The following is a 20,881-nucleotide window of genomic DNA, read 5'->3' as shown; positions in this document are numbered from 1 at the left end:
ACGGGGCTCGAACTCATGAACCATGAGATCATGACCTGAGCTGAAGTTGGACCCTTGACTGACTGAGCCACCCAGGTGCTCCCCGCCTCTCAAAAAGAAATAAACCTGGGGCGCCTGGGTGGCTCAGTCGGTTGAGCGTTGGACTTCAGCTCAGGTCACGATCTCACGGTTCGTGAGTTCGAGCCCCGCGTCAGGCTCTGGGCTGATGGCTCAGAGCCTGGAGCCTGCTTCCGATTCTGTGTCTCCCTCTCTCTCTGCCCCTCCCCCATTCATGCTCTGTCTCTCTCTGTCTCAAAAATAAGTAAACATTAAAAAAAAAAAAGAAACCTAAAAAAAATTAAAAAACAACACTGGCTTCACGTGGAAAGTTCCTCTAACTTGCTTTGAACACACTGGCTTGTGCAAATACAGAATATTTTTAACTGTAAAGAACACACTTCCCACCTAAAGTGGTTTAAACAGCCAGGAAATTTATTTCTTATAATGGAGGACAGGAGGTTGGGCAAGCTCTAGGCACAGTATCCTAATCTGGGAGCCCATGGCTCTATCTCTGCAAGTCTTCATGCTCCCCCTGCTTATCCTTATCAGTGTGGACACCCCGCAGAGTTTCGGGAGGGCTGCTGTTTACAGCCAGGACTAGTGACTTCTTTTTTTTTTTTTTGATTTTTAAAAATTTACATCCAAATTAATTACCATATAGTGCAACAATGATTTCAGGAGTAGATTCCTTAATGCCCTTACCCATTTACACCATCCCCCCTCCCACAACCCCTCTAGTAACCCTCAGTTTGTTCTCCATATTTATGAGTCTCTTCTATTTTGTCCTCCTCCCCTGTTTTTATATTATTTTTGTTTCCCTTCCCTTATGTTCATCTGTTTTGTCTCTTCAAGTCCTCATATAAGTGAAGTCATATGATTTTTGTCTTTCTTTGACTAATTTCACTTAGCATAATACCCTCCAGTTCCACCCACGTAGTTGCAAATGGCAAGATTTCATTCTTTTTGATTGCCAAGTAATACCACATTGTATATATATATATACCACATCTTCTTTATCCATTCATCATGGATGGACACTTGGGCTATTTCCATACTTTGGCTATTGTTGATAGTGCTGCTGTAAAAATTGGGGTGCATGTGTGCCTTTGAAACAGCACACCTGTATCCCTTGGAAGAATACCTAGTAGTGCAATTGCTGGGTCATAGAGTAGTTCATTTTTTTAAATCTTTTTTTAATGTTTTTATTTATTTTTGAGATAGAGAGAGACAGCATGAGCAGGGGAGGGGCAGAGACAGGGGGAGACACAGAATCCAAAGCAGGCTCTAGGCTCTGAGCTGTTAGCACAGAGCCCGACGCGGGGCTCGAACTCACAGACTGTGAGATCATGACCTGAGCTGAAGTCGGATGCTTAGCCGACTAAGCCGCCCAGGTGCCCTGAGTTCTGTTTTTTTGAGGAACCTCCATACTGTTTTCCGGAGTGGCTGCACCAGCTTGCATTCCCACCAACAATGCAAAAGAGATCCTCTTTCTCCGCATCCTCGCCAACGTCTCTTGTTGCCTAAGTTGTTACTGTTAGTCATTCTGACAGGTGTAAGGTGGACTAGTGACTTCTTTGTTCTGTGTGTTCTTTGTTCTGTTTATAATGAGCTTATCAGTTATTTGTATTTAATTCTCTTCTTTTCTTTCTTTTAATTTCTTTTCTGTTTATAATGAGCTTATCAATTATTTGTATTTAATTCTTTGCTTTGAAAGTGCTCATGGCGGCTTGACACCAGTGTGTTCTGCCCAATTACTTTAACCTTTCCCCCAGAAATCTTGTTTGCACTATTGATTTGGACTATTAGTGCAGAGTCTGAAATATTAAGGTTTTGGTCTATTCCTGATTTTTCAAGGAAGATTGAAATCTTATGTGTTCATCAGATCGATTTTTTTATTGGACACATAAAAGGGTGTTTGGTCTTTGGGTGCTAGTTACTTGCAAAATCAGCTGGAAAGAAGAGGTTTTTTTTTTTTTGTTTTTCGTTTTTGTTATTTTGCTATTATTGTTTTTTTAAGGACAAACGTGGAACTATATCACTAGGATATATTAAATGGAAGTGTAGAGGGACAGTTTTGCACAACGTGGATGTGAATAGTCAGATCAGTCCAGGGAAATAAACTGTCTAAATGCTGGCAGTGCGGCCAAGTAGATGGATCATTGGATCACAAGAGAACCTAAGTTTTGCTCCTTGTTTTGTACTAGCTGGCTGGTGACCTTGGACAAGTCAACCGCTCTGAGCCTTAGCTTATCTAGGGTTTCACTAGGCCAACAGAGGCAAACACTCCTAGCCACAGGGAAGACAGAAAATACATGTGAATAAAGAGACCTTGAAACAAAAGCAAGACATAACAAAACAATAAAACAGAAAATCAAATCTCAACTTTAATGTGAGGCTGTTGGGCAATGGAGGATGGTGGGGACTGTGGCACAGCATAGCCCCCATCTAAAAAGAACAGCCACTATTTAGTTTCAAGCTGAATACAGGCCTCATGTGACCAGATACTCTAATTTTTATTTCTTAAAAGCTGAAAAATCAAGATTTTATGCAAAATCTTTTCTTTATTTTGAATGAACATTTTTAAATATTGGATGAAACAATAAACCTGTGTGGAACAATACTCTGTAAGCAAAATGAATTTTTCCCCTGGGCTAAATTTAGCCTGGGCTCGCTAATTTGCAGTATCTAGATGAGATGATTTCAGAAATCTGTTTCAGGTACAGAATGCTTTGGCTCTGTGAGTTCAATGTAGAATATCTCTTCACGGTCACACCAAGTTTGAGCTTGAAGCGGTCCTAGCTGGTGTCTAGGCTGCTTCTCATGTACCGTACCTTGGCAGTTGTTACCGACCCTCTTTAGCTGTTCCACAAGACAGACTGTTCTGAATGGGATTCTGTATGAAACTCTTTCTTGTGTTGAGAAGAAACTCATTGTGTAACAACGTCTCTGGTTCAAGTTCTGTCATCTGGAGCAACACAGAACATATCTTTGGTGTCTTGGAGCTTTAGTCCTGGGTGAGCCTGCTACCATTCACTAACACACACCAGACAGCTGTTTCCTGGGCAGAGTCAGGCTCTGAAAGATCTGAAAGATCTTCTAAGAGTACAGAACCCTGTATGAGCTAGAGATGTTTTCCTAAAAGGGAATGCAAATGGAACCCCCTCTATCGTTGCTGTGTGCTGCGGGTGGAACAAAGTTTGAATGTTTCATGGCTGAGCCAGTTTCTTCATTTTGGGAGAGGGGATGGAGCTGGGAGGTATGGACTGAAAAGCCACGGGCAGCCTGTGGGGTGGCATGAAGGGGGTTGGGTAGGACATGTCTCCTTCAGAGGCTCACCGTTGGGAGATTTTTTGTTTTCTCAGTTGGGTCAACCTGGGGGTGTAATTTTATCCCAGAAGGGTAGTACTATAACCTGTTTCCACTTCTTACCTCATTACATAACCTTAGGATACTTTCTTCTTACACAGGACTGACCTAGAATAACACTTTTTCCCATGTAGTTTCTTGCCAGGCTCTTTTCATTTTATTTTATTTTATTTTATTTTATTTTATTTTATTTTATTTTATTTTATTTTATTTTATTATTTTATCTTATTATTTTGAGAGAGAGAGAGAGAGAGAGCGAGCAGGGAAGGGGCAGAGAGAGAGAATCCCAAGCAGGCTCCGCACTGTCAGAATGGAGCCTGATGCAGGACTCAAACCCACAAACCGCAAGATCATGACCTGAGCTGAAACTAAGAGTCGGATGCTTAATTGACTGAGCCAGGTGCCCTGCTAGGTGCCCCACCAGGCTCTTTAATATAGTAGCATAGATGGAGCTTTTGCCCCACTGGAGGGAGATGGGGAAGTTGCTATTGCTTGCCTCTGTGTGCATGAGTTCAGGAGGTGCTTGGAGCAAGGGGAAGTGCCTGGATGTGGGACAGAATCTTGAAGAGAAGCAGAGGGGCTCAGCTATGGTTCACAGTTATTCTGGGGTGTGTGTGTGTGTGTGTGTGTGTGTGTGTGTGTGTGTGTGTGTAATGCTTCTTCCTAAATGTGACTGTGCATTACAGTAGAGTCTTCATGACATACTGTGGGGTTAATCTTTCACGTGCTCTGTGATTTGACCCATAGGGCCAGAACAGAGAAATTAACTAGGTGTAATAAATAATATAGAATCTGGTGAATATTTAGGGTCTGGTAATGATGATAAATCAGGTTTGAAATGTTCCTTGAGGAGATTGTGAGATTCTGAGAAATGAAGCTGGGAAGATTGATTAGAACCTATTGCTGTTCAGAAAATCTACTGCAAAAAATACACGGAGGTATTGCTAGGCTAATAGAAAAGGCGAATACAATCCACCTTGGCCTCTAAAAACCAAATGAGTATAATCAACAAATGTCATTGCTCTTATGGGCAAATGCATAGAAGATCAAGAGACACCCCAAGGCACCTGGGAAGGGTGTTGATTTGATTGGTGAAAGCAAAGAAAGAACACATTAAGCTTTCTCTATGGTCCTTATTTCCTTTGAAGTTTTATTGATTCATTTATTTGTTTATTTGGCTATTTATCTGTGCAATTTAACAAGAGGCCTCTATTGAAGAAATAAAAGTTATGTTTTTAAGAATTTGTGCCACCTAAATTTGTTCTTCTTAGGGGTCACATACTTGTTTTTCAGCTCTTGGTAGGACGATTCATATCCTACAGCTTGTTCAGCTGTACTGGGTGGGGGTTTATGTTGATTGTTTTAGTGATGTATCATCCTGTTCTTCCAAAATCTGGTCTCACTTGTTGGGTGAATTTATCAGTAACCTCAAATACCAACCCTTTTGGAAGTTATCTGTGACGAGAGTAGCCCTAATCCTGCAGTATTTTTGAAAAAGAGCCAGACAGAGCCTTGACTGTTTGTGAATGGAGGTGGAAACATAATGAAGAAGCCATGTGGGGGAGAGTGGTCGTTAGTAGCAGACCGGAGATAATTTGTGATATAGCAGGAAGAAGATGGGGTTGGGTTCAGAATTGGCTGTGTGACCTTGGGCAAGTTACTTAACTCCTCTGAGCCTCAGTTTTCATCTAAGTACAATGGGGGAGAACACATTTGTATTTCTTAGGAATTAAAGGGGAAAATGTGTGTCAATGCCTAGTGCTGAGGCGCATAATAGTTCCCTTATTCCCACCTGGTGGCCATTTGTCTTCACATATTCCTTGTTCAATCCTTTGCACGTAATAAGCATTTAATATTTGTTGGTTCATGTACAGAGGCAAGGAGTCAGCATTCGCCAAAACCCCAGGGGCAGACAGCCTGACTCAATACTTCTCTCTTATCTTTTATTTGGAACTTAGAGTAGATTCCGAGAGCTTAGTTGAGCATGATGCTGCAGGGAAAATGTATGGTGCAAGACAGAATCCTTACTATTATCCCACACACATGCACACACAGGCAGTGTGCCAGGCAGACCTTGGTTATTGCATATTCTAGTACCTTCCCTTCTGCCTCCACCCCACTCCCCAGGGTGAGGAGAGGAAATGGGGGTGAAGCAGGTTCCAAATTAAAGACTAGAGATTTAAGAGGTTTGTCTTTCCTCCTTCATTTTGTAATGCGAAGTATGAATAGAAATGTCAATTCTCTGTAAATAAATTATTTGATTAAACAGGACATCAGTATGCTCAATGGTTACACTTGCCAAGAAACTTCAGGCAAGCTGGTAATGGTTTTCCTAATTTAGTTGAGGATAAATAATGCAGGAAGCTCGTCAGACTTATCTGCGGATAGATTTGAAAAAAGTTGATCCCCAAAGCTAGAGAAATGGTGAAGGAGGAAAAATACTGCCATGAAGCAGGTGTTACTGCTAAAGAAATATGGACCTGCAAAAAGCCATGTTAAAATCACATCACAGACCTGTCTTTAGCCAGAAAAGAAAATTAAAAGTTAAAGAGAAACTTCTCTCTCAGACTTGGTTCTATTAATCTGCTTCCTTACTGGGTAGTCTGTTTAAAGATTGGCCCATTAAGGCTATTGTGCATTAATGAGGCTCTCCCCCAATGGGCCATCCAGGTTGTGTGACTCCACTGTTTGACAGGAAGTGAATTATCAGGAGAAGTCTCATGGGTGAACAGTGGTGTGTCACTGTAAGGGTTTCTAAAAATATGCATGCTGTCTTCAATTGGCTGCAAATTGTGGCTAATTGAGGGCACCAGGGGCATTTTATGACAGATGAATGTGCAGTTAAAATGCCCCGCTGTCCCTGAAAGGGGATGAAATGGACAGCTGTCTTTGGAATGTGAAACACTGTGTCAGAGTCCTGGAATATTTCTACTGGCTACTACTTTGAGGCATAAAAGGATGAAACTATGATCACCCATTAACATTGGTGTTAGTTTTATTGATTAGATTAGCACTGTCTTGGTGGGAGACCATTACAGTATCCCACCCTCCTCCCTCTCATCCATCCTTCATTCCTTCCTACTAATATATGTCACATAAAATTCTAGGCTCTGGAGATATACCAGTGAGCACCACAGAAAATGTCCCTGCCCTTATGTACAGTGATTATGTCCCTGCCCCCTTGTGTGTGTGTGTGTGTGTGTGTGTGTGTGTGTGTGTGTGTGTGTGTGTAGGAGAAGAATACAGACACTTAAACATAAATGTACCTGTCAGTCTTTTTTGTCATTTAAAAGCTAATCTTGTGATCAATTAGGTATTAGAAGACCAAATAGAGACATTTAAGACCCCTGACTTTTTCAGGATGCTCCCTACAACCTCCAAGGGTGGTGAAAGGGACAAACTACAAGCGTCTGCTCTTTGGTTTCCACATGTATGGTGCTAGGCCACCTGTGGATCGTACAATCAGATGGCGGCCTAGGGGCAGGAGGCAGTGGTAGTGAAACTCCAAGGGACTCCTGAAGAATTGAAGAACCTCCTTCTTCCCCATCCAGGAGCCAGGCAGGTCTTGAATGTGAAGAAGACCTCTAGGGTTTGGTTCAAGACAGATTAGTACTGGGGGCCCCTTGAGGCTTAGCCTCACCTTGACTTGGATTAGTGGTTCTCAAGGTGTAGGGTCCACTACTTGCACCAGGGTCACTTGGTCACAAGGTATAGGGTCACTTTGCTGCATAAATAGGAGTCACCTAGTGCCTTAGCTCTGACTGCTGTATAAAATACTACAGACTTGGTGGCTTAAACAACAAACATTTAATGCTTATAGTTGTGGAGGCTGGGAGTCCAAGATCAGGGTGTTGGCATCGTTGAGTTCTGATGAAGACTCTCAGGTTGCAGACTGCTGACTTCTTGTTGTATCCTAATATGATGAAAAAAGCAAACTGTGTCTCTGGCCTCTTCTTCCAGAGTCCTAAACTCATTCATGAGGCCTCCACCCTGATAACGTAATCACCTCCCAAAGGCCCACTTCCAATCATCATCACATTGGAGATAATATTTTAACATATGAATGGGGGAGGGGGACACAAACATTCATTCTGTAGCACCTTTTTTTTCTTTTCTATTGATGCATAACAAATTACTACAAATCTAGCAGCTTAAAACAACCTATTTTGTTATCTCACAATTTCATGGGTCAGGAACCTGGGCAGGACTCAGTTGGATTGTGTCCTCTTATGAGGCTACAGTTGAAATGTTGCCTGCCTAGGCTGTGGAAGAATCCACCTGTGGAAGAATGTGATTCCATCACTTTTATTATATTTCATTGGTTGAGAAGCAAGTCACAGGTCCCACACATACTCAAGAGGAGGAAATGACACAGAAATGTGAGCCAGGAGGGGGGAGTGGCTGGGAGAGGCAAACCCAGTTTACCTGTTCTGAATGCAGGTAGCTGGGCTCACCCTGAACTGATGGAATCAGAATTTCTGGGGGCAGACCCAAGGAATCTGCATTGTAACAACTCCCCAGGTGCTTCCTGTTCACATTATGGTTAGAGAAGCCTAGGGAGAAGAGGGATGTAGGATAGCTAGAAGGTCCACTGCCCAGCAGTGGACACCTGGCATACCTTCCTGCCAGTGCTTCTGAGACTCCTCCAAGCCAGTCATAGCACTGACTGGAAGGGACATTGTGTTGGTTCCCTAAAGTCAGGGACTTGGCAATGTGCCCAGCATCTAAGGAATGGAAATGTGTTACTTCCACAGCTCATTTGTGCACAGTGAACCCAATGCTCAGTGACCATTAAAAAGTGGGGTCTGTGTGGCCATACCACAACTGGATGAATGCCCCTTCTCCCCATGCCATGGCTGCACCACAGCCCAGCAATGCCATGCCCTTCCTGCTCTGCTGCCATGGCTCCACCCCAGCTAGCAGGTGTACCCAGCCCTGGAGTGCCTGCTGTGGTGGTGAGGTGGGGGGATTATGCTTGCAAGCCCCACAGGTCCTCTCCTACATCCAGCTACTCCTTCAAGACTGGGAGAGGTAGCTCCTTCATCTAATATATAAGAAGAAACACGGAGAACCTGGAAAAATGAAGAGACCGAGGAATATGTTCCAAATTCAAAAGGACAAGAGACCAAACATTCAAAGAAGATTTAATACCTATCCCTTTGAAACTCTTCCAAAAATTGAAAAGAAAGGAACACTTTCAAACTTATTTTACAAGGCCACCAAAAAACTATTAGAGCTAATAAGTGAATTTAGTACAATTGCAGGGTACAAAATCTATATACAAAATTGTGTTACTTTTCTATATACTTATAACAGATTATGAGAAAGAAAAATCAAGAAAACAATCCCATTGATAATTGCATCAAATAGAATAAAGTACCTACAAGTAAATTTTACTAAAAGGCGAAAAGACCGAATACTGAAAACTCTAAGACACCAATGAAAGAAATGGAAGAAGACCCAACTATATGGAGAGTTCTTCCATGCTCTTGGATTGGAAGAATTAGTACTGCTAAATTGCCTTGCTATCCAAAGCAATCTACAGATTCAGTGCAGTCTCCATCACAATTCCAATGGCATTTTTCACAGAATTAGAACAAATAATTCTGAAATTTATATTAGAACCACAAAAAAGCCTGACTAGACAAAGCAGTCTTGAGACAGAACAAGTTAGAGGTATCACGCTCCCTGACTTCAAACTATACTATGAAACTGTAGTAATCAAAACAGTGAGATATTGGTATAAAAACAGACACATAGATCAATAGAACAGAATAGAGAGCCCAGAAATACATGGCCAATTAGTTTATGACAAAGGGGGCAAAAGTTTGCAATGGGGAAAAGATAGTCTCTTAAATCAATGGTGTTGGGAAAACTGAACAGCCACATGCAAAAGAATGAAATTGGACCACTATCTTATACCATATTCAAAATGGACAAAACCTGAAACTGTAAAATATCTAGAAGAAAACATAAACGGTAAGCTCCTTGACATGTCTTAGTGAAGTTTTCTTGGATCTTACTCTAAGACAAGGGCAAAATAAATAAATGGGACTACATCAAACCTAAAAGCTTTTCTTTTCTTTTCTTTTTTTTTTTTAAGCACAGTGAGGGAAACCATCAACAAAATGAAAAGACAAAGGAGAAGATATTTGCAAATTATATATTCAATAAAGGGTCAATATCCAAAATATCCAAATATGCAAAGAACCCATACAACTCAATAATAAAACAATCTGATTAAAAAGTGGACAGAAGACATAAATAGACATTTTTCCCAAGAAGACATACAGATGGTCAACAGGCACCAAAAAAATGCTCAGCATCACTAGTCATCAGAAAAATAAATATCAAAACCACAATGAAATATCACCTCACACCATTTAGAATGGCTAGTATCAAAAAGACAAGAAACAACAAGTGTTGGTGAGGATGTGGAAAAAAGGGAACCCTCATGCACTGTTGGTGGGAGTGTAAATTAGTGTAAACATTATAGAAAACAGTATGGAATTTCCTCAAAAAATTAAAAATGGAACTATATGAACTAGCAATTCTGCTTTTGGGTATCTATTTGAGGGAAATAAAACAAAAAACTAATTCAGAAAGATATATGCACCCATATGTTCACTGAAGTGTTATTTACAATAGCCAAAAATATGAAAACAAACTTATTGTACATCGATAGATGAATGGGTAAAGAAGTTGTGTGTGTGTGTGTGTGTGTGTGTGTGTGTGTGTATATCTTCCTACAAAGAAGAGTTTCCCTACTCAGGACATGGCACTGAAGGACACACATGCAGACAGGAATACTACTGAACCATGTAAAAGAGTGAAATCTTGCAATTTGTGACAATATGGTTGGACCTTGAGGTTATTACACTAAGTGAAATACGTCAGACCAAGAAAAAAAAACCATATCACATGATTTCATTTATAAGTGGAATCTATAAAGCTAAGTAAATACATAAAACCTAGACTCACAGATAAAGACAAAAGATTATTAGTTGCTATAGGGGAGAGGGGAACAAAATGGGTGAAAGGGATCAATAGTTACAAACTTTCCATTATAAAATAAATATGTTATGGGGATGTAGTGAACAGCATGGCAAATATAGTCAGTAATATCGTATTAGTTTTGTATGTTGACAAATGGTAACTAGACATACCATGATCAGTTCACCATATGTACAAGTTTAAAACCACTATGTGGTACACATGAAACCAATGTAATATGGTATGTTAATTATATTTCAATAAAAAAATGAAATAAAGGAAAAATGAGGCCCATGCCAGAATGTAGTCTCTAAAGTCTATATCCATCAACATTTAAAAACACGTACATAAATGTTTATATTATCTTTATTCATAATAGCTCCAAACTGGAAATGGCCCAAATGTTCTTCAGTGAATGGTGGGCTAAACTATAGTAAATCCCTACCAAAGAATCTACTTACCAATAAAAAAGAACAAACTATCCATTCATTGCAATGTCTTGAAGGAATAGCCAAGGCATGATGTTGAGCAGAAAAAGGCAATCTCAAGAAAGTTTCATATTGTGTAATTCTATTCATGTAACAGTTTGAAGTGACAAAAATTAGAAATGAAAGACAGGTTGGGGCACCTGGGTGGCGCAGTCGGTTAAGCGTCCGACTTCAGCCAGTTCACAATCTCGCGGTCCGTGAGTTCGAGCCCTGCGTCGGGCTCTGGGCTGATGGCTCGGAGCCTGGAGCCTGTTTCCGATTCTGTGTCTCCCTCTCTCTCTGCCCCTCCCCGTTCATGCTCTGTCTCTCTCTGTCCCAAAAATAAATAAAAAACGTTGAAAAAAAAAAATTAAAAAAAAAAAAAAAAGAAATGAAAGACAGGTTTAGTGGTTGTCAGGTGTTAGAAATGGCAGAGGGAGGTGGGTGTGGTCATAAAAGGACAACAGGAAGGATCCTTTGGTGTTGGAACTGTATGTTCTTTACTATGGTATTAAATACATGAACCTGCACAGGCCAATTGTATAGAACTTAATAGACACAAAAATTAGTACAAGTAAAACTGAGAAATCTGAGTAAGACTGGTGGATTGTATGAATGTCAATATCCTGGTTGCTGTAGTATAGTTTTGTAAAATGTTACCATTGGGAGGAAACTTGGAAAAAGTATAAAAGTGTCTCTCTCTATGATTTCTTACAACTACATGTGAATCTACAATGATCTCAAATAAAATTTTATTTAATTAATAAAATAGAGCCTGGATTTCACCTTTAACATCTCATCTTTGCTATCCTCACTCATCAGGAGTAGGTCTTTGTTAAAAGTCACCTTTCTTCCTCTTCCCCCCCCCCCCAGTTTCTCTGGGGAGGAGGTCTTGACTGCAATTCTTGGGTGAGAGTTTTGGACAAGGAAAACCCAGAAAGCTGAGGCATGGAGTGTCTTGGGGGGTAAGTGAGACACAGTCTCTGCTTACTCCAGAGTCACAGCCTGTGGCTGCAATAAATCAAGAACAAAAGCAAGTCTCCAAAGGCACACCCTTGCTCCCCACTAAAAAATTAGTATGTTACACCCATAGCGTGGTAGATACTCTTGTCTTGTGGGATCATCTCACCATGTGGTTCTGAGGTTACTGGCATAGTTATATCAAGAAATCAAACCAGTGGCACTCTGTCCTGTTCATCTCTGTACCTCCTAGCACAGGGGTGTCCAGTAAGCATTTGTTGAAGGAATGAATGAATGAATGAGTGAGTGAATGAATGAATTCTGAGCCTGACTTTATTACTGTTCACTTCCGCTTGGGTGAGGGGGGGATCAGAAGAAGTGGCTCTCTAAGAGAAATGTTACATGGTTTTTCTTGTTGAGATTGATTTCTCAAGACTGGAATCAGTGCCGTCATAATACTGTTTTATTTTCTTCCCACTGATTTGCATTGTAGGAATTTGTTCTGGTTGATCAATTTTATACAAAAGTTAGGAGTATTGGGCTAGAGGCTTGATGAAGAAAGTGAATTTAGCCTTTTGGATCATGGCAAGTTGTCCTCTCTGGATTTTTAATATTAGGAAAAGCATCATTTAACAAAACTGGATTTAAGGATTGGGACAGGAACCCATGCTTAGCTGGCAGCCTAACCATTCCCTTCATGTTCCTGTTGCCCCCTGCCACTTCTGAGCTATCTTCCCAGGAAATGGATTCATCCAAGATGTTTTGCAAATTCTCTCTGATGGATGGATTGAAGCTACACCTTATTTTCTAAGCATCTCTGTAAAGCCAGCTCTGCTTGGAACAGATAATTTCTTCACAGTTTCAAGAGTCTCACTTCATGAGTTTTTGAATAAATGGCTTCACAGAGTGAAGAATATCAGCAGAAGTGTCAAGTGGCCTACTGTATAGGTGAAGGAAGGTTGAGTTTGGGGCTGCAAAGGGTGCATGCTCCAAACAGAAGTCACTGGCCCAATTAGCCTAGTATCTAATCAGTGATCAACCAGCCTATGCAAGTGGTTGTACTCAGTGTGTTTTTGGCCTCAGCAGGAGAGTAGGCCTGTGGAGCTTCTTATCCTGATGACCAATAGACTGATGGTTGTATGGGATGTCTGATTGGTCTTGGGGCACCAAGCTCTAGCTTAAATGATGCCCTGTGGGGGGAATATACTTGTTTGCTTCTGCATTTATATAGACATGGCACTTAATAGAGCATACTTTTGATGCTACTGTGGGATGGTGACAATGTCAGAGCCAACAGGTAAAGTGTTAGGAACCAAAGTACTAGATACCCACAGTGAGCAATTGCTTGACTGTGGAGCCCATTGAGGTTGGGGGAAGGACAGGGGGCTGCCTTGAATTGTAGATCCCTAAGGAAACATGATCTACTGAATCAGCACTGTGCCTCACATATTCATGTATAAGTCATGTAAACCTGCTGTCTACAATAATCAGCATAGGAATTTGACACTTTTAAAGTCTTTTTTGGAAATGTGAAAGCGTAGAGGGAAGAGGGGGAAGCAAATCCGCCAAAAAATAAAATTTTGCTCTTTGTTCTCTGTAAACTCCCACAGACTTTCCCTGACACTTAGCCTAGAAAGATTCTTCCTCTTTCTTTTTTTTTAATTAAAAAAAATTTTTTTTAACGTTTATTTATTTTTGAGACAGAGAGAGACAGAGCATGAACAGGGGAGGGTCAGAGAGAGGGAGACACAGAATCTGAAACAGGCTCCAGGCTCTGAGCTGTCAGCACAGAGCCCGATGCGGGGCTCGAACTCATGGACCGTGAGATCATGACCTGAGCCTAAGTCGGATGCTTAACCGACTGAGCCACCCAGGCGCCCCTCTTCCTCTTTCTTGATTAACTCTTTATTGTATACTCTGTGGCTTCTTTGGGCTGAATTATGTGTCAACACCCACCCTCTGCATATGTGCTCTTGCTAATTACTGGGGATCTGTACTGCAGAGGAGACTATAGTGCTGGACCAGCAACTTAGAATCTTTCCTCTCTGGAGCAGGGCATGATTTAGAATGTAAGACAGAAGGGGGAAAGATTGCAACTTATATACTTTGTAAAGTGTTTTATTTTATTCCTATGACATGATTTTGCTAAGTCTCAAGTGTGTTTAGAGTACTGCTATGACCAAAATAATAGAAATATGTCTAGAAGGTCACTGGATTCATAGAAGATTTTCATCATTTAAATTTTCCTAATCAGTAGGTATAAAAAGTACGACTATAATCAAGTAAGGGAGCTGTGAAATGTTTAGGTATTCTTGTTCTCGAAAGAGCTAGAGGAATCTGTAGGTTGAAAAATGCCACTTTTCAACTGTCTCAAGTGTTTTTGTGCTTTTATTTATTTTTTTTAAATTTTTTTTTAACTTTTTTTTTTTTTTTTTTTTTTTTTTGAGACAGAGAGAGACAGAGCATGAACGGGGGAGGGTCAGAGAGAGGGAGACACAGAATCCGAAACAGGCTCCAGGCTCTGAGCTGTCAGCACAGAGCCCGACGTGGGGCCTGAACTCACGGACTGCGAAATCATGACCTGAGCCGAAGTCGGCCGCTTAACCGACTGAGCCACCCAGGTGCCCCGTTTTTGTGCTTTTAAAAAATGTTTTGAAATTTCTTTTTTTGTGATTTAGCTTAACCAATAGAAGGGTAAATGGTCTCACTCTGCAGTATACTTGTGATTGAAATAAAATCACTAATGGAATAGTGGCTCTAAGCAGTGATTATCAATAGTTACCACAAACACTAGGTGAAAGGTCATGGGAGATTTTTTAGTGGGTGAATCAGGTTGACCTCTCCTGAACTCATTGATTATCACGAAAAGTGAAAAAACCCCAGACATTCTATGCCTCCTGATGTGGTACAGTAAGAAATCACAGCATTATCTATGGCATGCTGTTGCTAAAAATATTGAACCTAGGGGTCTCTAGATCCAATTACCAGTTTATAGAAAATGCAGCAGAAAGGGAAGTGTGTTGGATGAATCCACAATGATGATAACTAATTTTCTTCAACAAATGTATGGAGAAGAAAGGGAGAAAAAACTGTTTTGGATTAAAAGAGACTTAAGACACTAATAAATGCTGTTTGTGGGCTTTGGCTCCTGATTTAAATAAATTTACTATAAAAATACAGTTTTGAACCCAGGGAAAAATAAGACAGGTTATTAGGTGAGAATAAGAAATTCTTGTTAATTTTGTTTGGTGAGATAATGGCAGTGTTGGTGATATTAAAAAGAAAAATGTGTCAATCACTTTGAGATATGTGCTGAAGTATTTATGGATGAAGTGGTAGCAGTTGGGATTGGCTTTGAACTACAATAATAAATAAGGCAGGGAGCAGAGCTAAATGCAAAATGGCAGAATTGTTGGTAATTATTGAAGCTGGGCATTGGTACATGGGGTTCGTATTTTATTCTACTTTGTAGATTTGAAAATGTCCATAATCAGTGGTTAAACTATAACTGAAACACATTCTAGTTTTGTTTGTTTGTTTGTTTGTTTGTTTGAAGGGCTTAGGGAAATGCAGCTGAAGACATAAATAATGGAATAGGCCATGCCTCTCATTGATATTTCCATTTTTCTTTCTTTCTTACGGATGTATTTTGTGCATGTCTGTGGAATTAGGAAGTGGGAGTACTGTTGTCCTAGGCTTGGGCTCTCTTACTTGAGGAGAAGAAAGATTCAGAGGAGGTGGTGCTAGTCAGATGGGGGAAATATGGGAGGGGCAGTGCTGATTTAACTGTCTGAGGGGTTGTTGAGTGCTATATTCTGGGTATTTGTGTCCCCCCAAAATTCATATGTTGAATCCTAATGCCCAATGTGATGACGTTAGAATGTGGGGCCTCTGGGAGGTGATTAGGTGATGATAGTGGAGACCTTACAAATGTGATTAATACTCTTGGGGCACCTGGGTGGCTTAGTCGGTTAACCATCTGACTTTGGCTTAGGTCATGATCTCATGGTTCATGAATTTGAGCCCAACATTGGGCTTTGTGCTGACAGCTTGGAGCCTGGAGCCTGCTTCGGATTCTGTGTCTCCCTCTCTCTGCTCCTCCCCACTCACTCTGTCTCTTTTTCTCTCTCAAAAATAAATAAACATAAAAAAATGTGATTAATACTCTTAATAAGAGAGACCCCCAAGTCTCTCCTGAGCCCCTTTAACCATATGAATATACAATGAAAAGTCTGTGACCCAGAAGAGAACCCTCACTTGACCATGCTGGGTAGTCTTATCTCAGATTTTCAGCCTCCAGAACTGTGAGAAATAAATATTTGATCTTATAAGCTACTCAGTCTGTAGTATTTTGTTATAGCAGCTAGTACAGACCAATATATTGGGCCATGTTTCTTCTTTTTTTTTTTTCTTCTGTTAAGTTTATTTATTTATTTTGAGGGAGAGGGAGAGAGAGAATCCCAAGCAGGCTCCACACCATCAGCACAGAGCCCTCTGCCAGTCTTGAACCCATAAACTGAGAGATCAATGACCTGAGCCAAAATCAAGAGTCAGATGCTTAACAGACTGAGCCACCCAGGTGCCCTGGGCCATGTTTTTTCTAGCATGTTTCCCTTTTCTGCTAAACTTGAGGCCTGAGACTATGTCTCAGCTATTGAGCTATCATCAGTGCTTGCCTGAATATCTGGGAAAAAGTTGGACACTTCATAAATGTTGACTTGATGAATAATTACATTTCAATTAGTTGGCACCAACTTTTTGTATGAGTGACCTAGTGAGGGCTTTAACAAATAACCAATGCAGCAAGTATGTTAACCTAAACAAATCCTTAGTCTTGAAGAGAAAATAGCCACTATTAGGTGTCAGGAACATTATGCCACATAAATACAAATCATCTTCATTATAGCTAGGCACTGGGCTAATTTGGAGATGGAGTCACGGTACTTGCTTTTCAGCCTCATGAATTCTTATTATCATCTCGCTGGTTATAACAAACAAGTATAATGCTGAAAATACTAGTTTCTTAGGGACAGTATTACAGGTGTGGAGTCACAAGATTACTTGCAAATGAGGAGACAAAGGGGCTTCAATGAAATTATTTCCTATTAAGTGTAGTAAACATGTACAATATGTTATTATTAAGGACCTTTGAGGCAGGCCACATTAATGAGGTATCGAGACAACTAAATGAGATTTTATGTTAAAAAATGATGATAAAGTGAGAAAACGATGAATGTAGAGAAAAGAGAAAATGGAAAATGAAGAAAACAAAAAGGAGCAGATATGATGAAAATTGCTCTGCCATTCTGTGGCAAGAGTGAAAGCAAATCTAATGACTTTCTCTGCTTTCAGTTTTAAAAATAAGACACATTTCTCAGATATGAAATGTGGTCCATTATCTGCCAATGGTGTTCTGAGTTGTCTTCAGGCAGCAACTATATGCCATAAAATAAACTTTAAACTATCCACCCCCTCCTTTTTAGCAGTGGCACAAATCTAGCTGTTTGGAAAATTGGTTCTTGATGACAATTTTTCTGCCCTTGCTAGAGAAATTCATTGATGAGTGTGATGTGTGTGTGCATTAGTATATGTATGCTGTGGTTCATAGATTTTATGATAAACATCTTTTTTACATTTTAACATCTCTGAAAACAAGGTATATATGTCAGGGTATAACTGGCAACATTTTTCGCCCTTTCTTGATGGCTCACAAAGTAATGTCGCCTGTTATAATAAGTCACATCTTAGTTTGTAAATTTGATTTATTTAGAGGAGGGGATAGGGGTGAAGAAGAAGGAAGAGGACAGAAGTAGGAGGAAATTTGATGCTTTGTATAATGGCATAATTCAGAAAACAAAATTTCTTTAGTTCTTATTATTTATATGACTATCTGGGAATAAAAATACCATTTACTTATATTCTTTGGATGAATCCATGAAAAATTGTTAAACTCTTCCTTCTGAATTCCTCACTTTTTTCTCCTACCCCTTCTTGGCTTCTTATATACTTCAGACTTTGGCTCGGTGCATGCTGCACCCTTGCAGCTTTCCAAAAGGTGTACATGACTTAGATCAACTGTTGGTTTGAGAAGAATCAGCCAGGACAAGATCTGAAAACAGCACCAGGGCCATACCATAAGGTGGGACATAGAGGCTCCTTAATACATGAGAGAATTTCACTTCTGCTAAGTCCAAACACGTCGATGTGTCCCTAAACTGTTCTCCTCTTTCTCATTCTGGGATTTCTGGGAGCAACCTCATACTGGATGCTAAGCAAGTGTGAGCTTCAGCTCAGCAATTATGAAATAAAGGAGACTTGGTTCTCTCCCACTGAGAGGAATGCTTTTCACCCTTCAGAGAAATTCCTTTTCCTTTCTTATTTTTTAAAAGTTTATTTGAGAGAAAGAGAGAGAGAGAATGCAAGCATGCACAAAGGGGGAGGGGCAGAGAGAGAGAGAGGGAGAGAGAGAAAATCCCAAGCAGGCTCTGTGCTCAATGCTGAGTTCAGTGTGGGGCTTGATCCCATGATCCTGGGATCATCACCTGAGCCAAAATCAAGAGTTGGATGCTCAACTGACTGAGCCCCCCAGGTGCCCTGCTTTTGTTCCTCTCTGCAGCTGCAGGTCTTTGGGATTCCCACTTAGAGGTGAAGACCTTAACTAATGATGGGCTCAGTTGGCATGTCATCTGTCACACAGAGGAGAGAGTGAAGCTGGAAACCCAGTACCTAGTACTCTCAGGTCAGGAGTCATGAATGTTGTGTTTTCATGCAGGATCAGGAATCTCTCACACTTATTTCGATTTTGTGATACAACTGAACTCAGATGAATATATGAGAGACTACACAGCCCTGGTGGGATCAGGAAGATGATACTGCTGAATGTTATGAGGGAGAGAGCAAAGGTGTCTCTCTGGATATTGGCTGCTGACAATTAGGTGATGAGTTTGGGTAGTAGGTAATAGAGAGAAGGTTGCAGCATGCAGTCACTGGCCATATCTATCACCCAAACAATGGGTAAAAATCCAGTGGAAAATATTCATCAAGGCCATTGAGTCAAATTAGTGTAGGTAAGGTTTAATAGTTCTGGGAATACACTGATTGCAGACAGTAGAAATTTGGTGATGTTCACTCATGTCCTCTGGAAATGTTCTTTTATGCATCCAGTTTCATCAGACCTAATCATTCCTTGCCAGGAAACAAACAAAACGTCACCTCCCTTTTGGAAATATTTCATCATTGACAGAAACATAATTTCACTTGCCAGCAAGAGAAATGTTGACACTGACAAGAAGATAGTACCTTTTACCTTCAAAACTGTTTTATAGGAAACAATTTAAGCTAAAATAACTTTTTCTTTTTTTCTCAGTTTTATCAGGAATGATTACTCCCTTTGCTGCTCTGCCACATCAGTTCACATCTAATAGTACCCAAGACTGATCTGATTAGTTTCTAATTTAAAATAAAGGTTAACTATCCCCAGGTCAGACTTTGGAGTTGGGGCATCTATGGGGACCTTGGTCAAGGTTTAGTGTCTTGGTATGTTAACCTTGTGGCTGTGAGGGGGTGGAGGGGACATGAAAGCTCAATGCTGTGAGGACCCCAGTGCTGGGGCTGCCTCTGAGCATCATCACTATGTTGAACAAGGTCCCTGCAGGGAGAAGAGCTGTCCCAGGTCCTAAGCAGGATCTGCATGGGAACAGGGGAGAGGAGTCAGGCAGGAGAGAACCAAGGAGAGTAATAAGGGAATTGGCTACCTGTCTATGTCCCCAACTAGAGGTGGATACCTTGTGCCTTGGGAGTCGCACTGCCTACCTTTAAATCCTGACTCTCCTCCTTACTAGCTCAGTGACCTTTGGTGAGCTACTCTTTCTGAGTCTTCGTTCTCTCATCTGTAAAATGAGGATAATAGTGATTCCTACTTCATTACAGGCTTTGATGATAATGCATGTAAATCATTTAGCTTAGTTCCTGTCATGTAATAAGTGCTCAATAAATGTTGCACTAGCTTTTTATTCCTTCATCAATCATATTACTCTTTCTCATCAGACTGTGAACTCTTCTGGGATGAGAATTCTATTTTATTCATAATTTTACTCTTGAATCTTCTTTCACCTCACCAGCCTTAGAATGGCCCTAAAAGTGGTCTTGCCTTGTTTCCATGACATCGTCCTCCCTGGTTCTCCTCACACCTCTCACTAGCTGCTCCTTCCCACTTTTCTTAATCCAGATCACTAAACATCAGCTTCTTGTTTGGGCTACTCCTCTCTCTTTATTTTTTTCCTCTAACTCCAGAATTGGATTCTCCTGAGCTGAACTTCCCTCTTGAGTCCCAGACTCACATAGCTGGATTTTTACTAGACATCTCCACTTAGATGTTTCACAGGTCAGTCAAATTTCAGAAACCAAGAGTTCAAAATAAAAACTATTGTTCCCCTTCTGTCCTTATCAAATAATCTCAATATGTGGCTTCACCGTCCATCTAATTTGTCCAGCAGAAACCTAGTATCTCATTTTCCATAGTTGGTCTATTGGCAAGCCCTTTTGGCTCAGCCTGCAAAAGATCTCAGAGCCAGCTCCTGCCCTCCACCTCTATGCTGCCAGTCTAATCCAGGCCATCTTTGTTTCTTTTCTGAGATATTGTGGCAGCCTATAAACTGTTCTCCCTATCTCTACCATTGGCCTCTGACAGTCCATTTTCCATGTGCATCAGGTAAATCTTTAAAAAAATAATTGGATCATGTCCCTTCTGTGTTTGAAATCCATCATGGCTTCCTGTGTACACAGTATAAAACCCTGTGTCCCCAAAGAGCTTATAGATCCCTGCAGGATGGGGCCCTGCCTGATTCTCAAGCATCCTGCATTCCCATTTCCTACACTCAGTATTCTCCAGTCAGATGAGCCTTCTTTAAGTTCTTTCATGCTCTGGGGTCTTTTCCTGGATTGTTCCTGCTGCTTGAAATACCCTTCTCCCAGGCTGCCCCTCCCATTCTTTGGAGCTTGTTTGGAATTGTCACCTTCCAATGTGGGCCACCCTTCCTCTAGTGTCCTATGTCCCA

At 40.8% G+C, this 20,881-nt stretch overlaps 1 long non-coding RNA gene across 2 annotated transcripts in view; it reads left to right on the top strand.

Annotated features, from left to right (window-relative positions):
* LOC144617061 (uncharacterized) overlaps positions 1-20,881 on the top strand; it is a 325,321-nt gene that overhangs the window by 121,920 nt on the left and 182,520 nt on the right. For both annotated transcript variants that reach the window (XR_013557078.1, XR_013557077.1), the window contains exon 4: positions 17,838-17,964. This is a non-coding gene — a long non-coding RNA (uncharacterized LOC144617061). The remainder of the gene's footprint in view (positions 1-17,837; positions 17,965-20,881) is intronic.

This window comes from Panthera onca, chromosome C1 (assembly GCF_046562875.1).
Source record: "Panthera onca isolate mPanOnc1 chromosome C1, mPanOnc1 haplotype 2, whole genome shotgun sequence".
Taxonomy (NCBI): Eukaryota; Metazoa; Chordata; class Mammalia; order Carnivora; family Felidae; genus Panthera; species Panthera onca.
The sequence above is the reverse complement of the archived record's forward strand: the minus strand, read 5'-3'. Positions and strand labels throughout refer to the sequence as shown.